General features: G+C 44.6%; 1 non-coding gene across 1 annotated transcript; it reads right to left on the bottom strand.

The window, feature by feature from the left end:
• Positions 1–4,777: 4,777 nt before the first annotated feature.
• On the bottom strand, positions 4,778–4,880 carry LOC113594843 (U6 spliceosomal RNA). The gene has a single exon (XR_003415297.1). It is a non-coding gene; the product is annotated as a U6 spliceosomal RNA (small nuclear RNA).
• Positions 4,881–5,181: the final 301 nt, after the last annotated feature.

Genomic DNA, 5,181 nt, shown 5'->3' with positions numbered 1-5,181 from the left:
CGTTTCCTCCAGCGGCAGGAGGCGGGGTCTGAGGGGCTACCCGCGCGGCCGGGGGGGGGCGGGACCTAGGCTGTGGGCGGGGCGAGCGTTGGGGGCGTGGTCTGGGCCGGGATGGGCGTGCGGGGGCGGAGCTCGAGCGCAGGGAGGGACGGAAGCCAGCTCAGCCCCGCCCCAGCAGCTCCGAGCCGCCCAGGTGAGCGGGATCCTTCCAGCTGAACCGGGTCCCCAGGTGTTGTCAGTCCTCAGACTGCCCTGTTGCTCTGAGGCCCGCCAGGAGCTAGCCCTGGGGACCTGCGACACCTCGTTCTGCCTCCCCTAGCCCTGCGCAAGCTAGCCTCTGAGCCTTCGTTCTCGTCCATCAACTTGGAATATTGAGTGTAGACAGCTGCTTGAGATTAGACTGGTTTAAGACCCCGAGCGCAACAGGCAGTGCTTGGAAACACTAGCTTATCCCCACGAGGAAAATGACTTTTTTTTTTTCTGAATATACAAATTACTCATTGCAAATAATTAAAACAATACAGGAAAAAATGTAATGAAGAAAGAGGGAAAGACACCTGAAATCCTGCACCCTGACATAACCATCTTTAAGATCTCGGATACCACTCACTCCTGCATTTCTTTATTTGCAAAGTCCAGCAGGCACCCCCCCCCCACCCCACCCCCCTGCCTGCTCCCCTGGAGGCTGGCCTCCCTCAGCCAGGCTCAGGCCCTCTTGGAGCCACCCAGCCTTGGCCCTGGCACCGAAAGGCAGCTCATGCTGGGCTTTGGACCTGCGACTTTCCCAGTAGCGAACTATCTGCCTTCCCCAAAGGAGTACACGAGCAGCCAGGACAGCTCAGGGTGACTAAAGCCTGGCGTCACAGTTGAGGCCTTCCAGCACTAACTCCTGCCAGTCCCACCAGAGGCAGTCATCTCCATGCACCATACGGTGCAGCGCCTTCACAAACCCCCACCTAGATGGAAATCCAAAAGCTTCCATGAAAGGCCCAACAAAGGTAGTTTCCCTGCCCCGCCGTTGGAACCCTTGCAGTCAGCGCGGGCCCCCCTTCCTTCCGCTAGCATCCACCTCCTGAAATTCTTCCTTCCAACCACCTCCCACTCCGCTCTTCCTTCCCTAACTCCTGCCAGCTCTAATGAAACTGCCCTATCTATGAAGAATAACCCTTCCTGCACGGAGCTTGTGGTGAGCTGCTGCTCACTGATCTTAGGAAATTCCACCTTGATCGCATCACTCTTGTTCTTAAGAAACTTTTCTGCCCATTCTTCTAGGGCTAACCGTGGTTAGCTCTGGACTCTTCGGACTACAGTGATTTCCTCCTTTACTAAATATCATCATATGCATCGTCCTCCCTCTTCAGTTCCTAGAGTCTCAGGCAAAATGAGGTAGCTCCTTTTCTAGATGTTCTCTCCCAGGTGTGACCAAAAATGGGCACCCAGTGAAGGTAATTGATTTGTCAAACGTACTGAAATCAGGGACTCCAATCGATGTGCTGTACGAAACTTACATGGGAAGCCTCTGTTCTGCGCTGAGTACACAGAAATATTAGGTAAAATACTTCCCTCCCCATTCAACAACAACTAACCTCAGGGGGATTGTCAGACAAGGCAGAAATTAAATATTTGTCAAAGAAGAAAAAGATGATTGGGGAGAGATCAGGATACAAAGTCAACAGTCTTCCATTTCATAAGAAAGTGATAGATATTGATGGGAAATTAGAATTTGTTCAGTATTTATTTTAAAAATTTAAGGTTCCCTCTTCAGTAGAATATATAATGTCCAACCTGGTCAGCTGAAAGGGAATTAGGAACACATAATCAATTCAATAGAAGGCAAGAAAAAGAGAATATGTGAAGCAAAGAACAAACATGGAAAAAAAGCTACAATAAGGTGAAAGAATGAAGGACAAATGTGTTGGTGATCAGAATAAATGTAAGCAGATTTAACTAGTTTTAAAACAGACTCTCAAATTGGAAGTGCCGTATGTTGCTGATGTGATGGTTGCTGTTTTAATCTAGGTACACGGTTTTTCAAGGGCACACCTAAAACAAACGCTCAGAAAGGTTGAAGTAAAGAGATGGGATACAATAAGACATGCCAGCAACCAAATGAAAGCTGTGAAAGCATATAAAATCAAAAATTCATAAAAGGTATAAAGATCGTTTTCCTGACAAAGGGAAGAAACCACGAAGATGACGTAATATGAATCTATAAGCAACTAACAAAACAGCTTTATGATATCTAGCACAAAAATTGATAAATAATGAGGTATCATTGAAAATCCATAATCATAACAGGAGATTTGGAATACCTCTATCAGAACATGATAAATGAAGTAGATATATACATAGAGAGAGAGAGGATTTGAATAAGAGGGCTAATTAATGGGATCTGTGAGAACAGGGAACCCTGAAAACAAATTGTTTCCAAGCACATGTGGTATATTTATAAAAATGGGACCACTCACTAGACCACAAAGGAAGTTTCAGCAAATTCCAAATTTTATTACATAGACCCGACTTTCTGACTTCAGTGTAATTTTAACAGAAATCAATGAAGTTATTTGCTCTTTACACACACACACACACACACACACACACACACACACACACACTTGAAAACCAAAACACACTCTGAAATAATCTATGGGTGTCCATACATCTGAATTTGCATGGGCAAGACCCACTGGTTGGTTGTCATCCTGGAGATTGCTAATGGCACCTCTTTCATTCACCACCAAAGACGTCTCCATCTGGTTGATACATGCCATGGTAATTCTAGTTAAAGGGGAAAGTGTAAAATATTTGGAACTGAATGACAAGCCTTTCTTATCAAACGTCTGCTTTGGTTCTAAAGCTATACTTTGAAGGGAAATTGCCCAGAAATAATAAGCTCTGGGTTCAACTCAAAAAGTAAAAAAACAAAACAAAAAAAAAAAAAAGGAAGAGAGAAATCACGAGCCCAGAAATTATATGGAAAGGAGTGATAAAGACAGGTAATGATGAAAATGAAAACGATTTCATTCGTTTCCTTTCTACTTTCACTAGAAGCCAAAAGATAAGCAGTAAAAAAAAAAGCTTATAGCTGAAAAGATGAATAAAAATCAAATAGACATACTTCCAGCCAGTCCCATCAGGGAGACCGAGAGACAGAAAATCAACAATATTATACATGAATGAGGGGACATAATTCAGTTACAATGAAACTTATATGTCCCTGTTTCGAAACCTTGGAGGATGTCACAATTTTCTAGGATACTTATGAAAATTGACCTAATTTGACCTGATAGGAAATCAGAATAGATCCTAATCTTTCAATAAGCTGGCCAGTAGACAAAAAAATCTCTTTCAAAGAAATGAAAAGTATCAAGCCCAGACAGCTTTTTACACTAGTTCATCTCTTTTTAATCAAACATGAAGGAAAAATAATTTCCAAGTTACCTGAATGCTCTCCAAGGCTAGAAAAACAAGAAATACATCCCAGCTCATTTTTAAAGGGTTATATAACTTTGATATTAAAAAGCAGACAACAAGGACAGTGGAAAGAAATAAAGGAGAGAAGGAAGGGAGGAAGGAAGGAAAGGGAGGGGAGGGAGGGAGGAAGGAAGGAAGGAAGGAAGGAAGGAAGGAAGGTAAGAAGGAATGAAAGGAAGGGAGGGAGGAAGGAAGGAAGGAAGGAAGGAAGGAAGGAAGGAAGGGAGAAAGGAAGAAATATCAGTCAATTCTCCTTCTGAAAATAAATGCAAAAATCCTAAATAAAATAGCAGAAAATTAGTTATTATGTATCACTTATCATTTATTTCTGCATAACAAACCTCCCTAAAACTCAGTGGCTTAAAATACAACCATCCTCTATCTTGCTCTCAAATCTGCGGTGTGGGCTGTGTATGGCATTCACAGCTTGCCTCTGTTCCTTGTCACATCGGCTGGGCTGGCTTACCTGGGACTGAGGGAGCTCACGCACATGGCCACCACGTTGGTAGTGGATGTGAGCTGAGAGCTTAGCCGACGGTAAGCCAGAGACCACAGCTCACCTCCGTGCTTCTCTGTGGGCTTTGGAGCTTCCTCACATCATGCCAGTGGGTTCCGGGAGCACACAGCTCAGGAGAAGCGGGCAGAACCTTTTATGACCTAGCCTCAGAAGTCCCACTATGCCACCTCCACCACAGCTGTGGCATAGCTAGATTCCCAGGGAAGGACCGTGAAGGCAATCCATCAGTGGAAGAGGCAAGAAATCATACTGTTGGAAGAGCAGGTAAAGTAGGAGATATTACTGAAGCCCATTCTTGGAAAATACAACCTGTCCCACCTCACAGTGAAAACAAAGAATGATCTATTGGGCCTCTCCTAGGACTGCAGGAAAGGTTCACCACCATAACATCTATTATATAACTAAGTCCATTGAAGACTGAAGGAGAAACACATGTCAGGTAGATTTTTAAAAAAAATAGACATTTGAAAAAATCCAACCAGATTTATGATCTAAAACAACAACAACAACAACAACAACAACAAAAACAAGCACAAAAACACCTCTGGGAAACCGGAGAACGAAAGAAACTTTCTAAACCTAAGAAAGGACTGTCTTGAAAAACTTCCTGAAGGCATCGGACATAGCCAGGAAATTTCAGGAACATTTCCATCAGAGTTATGGACACAGCCAGGGTGTCCAAGGTCGCCCCAACTATTAAGCGTCGCCCTGGAGTTGGGCCACTGCACGGCAACCATGGACGTAGCCTTGCTGTCATTTGTGGCCTCCCTATCATCAGCCTCTGTTTTTAATGTGGAAGGCTTCTGGAATCTGCATGCTATTCGTAAGCAGGGGCCATGCTGATCTTCTCCGAATCGTTCCAGTTTTAGCCTGTGTGCTGCCGAAGCAATCGCTGTCTGACTCTTCTGACACTGAACTTCCGTGTGGCCCCTGAATTGTCCTTAACACTCCTGGGTGTTTCATGCCTCAGCGTCCCAGCTGTATTTAAGCATTCTACACTTACACATCCCCCAGTGTCCCAAACATAGGCAAACTAACTCTGTAAATGATTTTTGATCATCCGAAGGCCGAGGGAAAAGGAGACCAAGAAATCGGCGTAATGAAACCAAACGCCTGTTTTCCTGTTATGGCTGTGACCCCTCAGGAAGCTGCCCTCTCCTGTTGGGTAGACCCGGACCTCAACTTGCTTT

Source organism: Acinonyx jubatus, chromosome A1 (genome assembly GCF_027475565.1).
Source record: "Acinonyx jubatus isolate Ajub_Pintada_27869175 chromosome A1, VMU_Ajub_asm_v1.0, whole genome shotgun sequence".
NCBI classification, from domain to species: domain Eukaryota; kingdom Metazoa; phylum Chordata; class Mammalia; order Carnivora; family Felidae; genus Acinonyx; species Acinonyx jubatus.
This window is presented reverse-complemented; position numbering and strand designations above follow the sequence as displayed.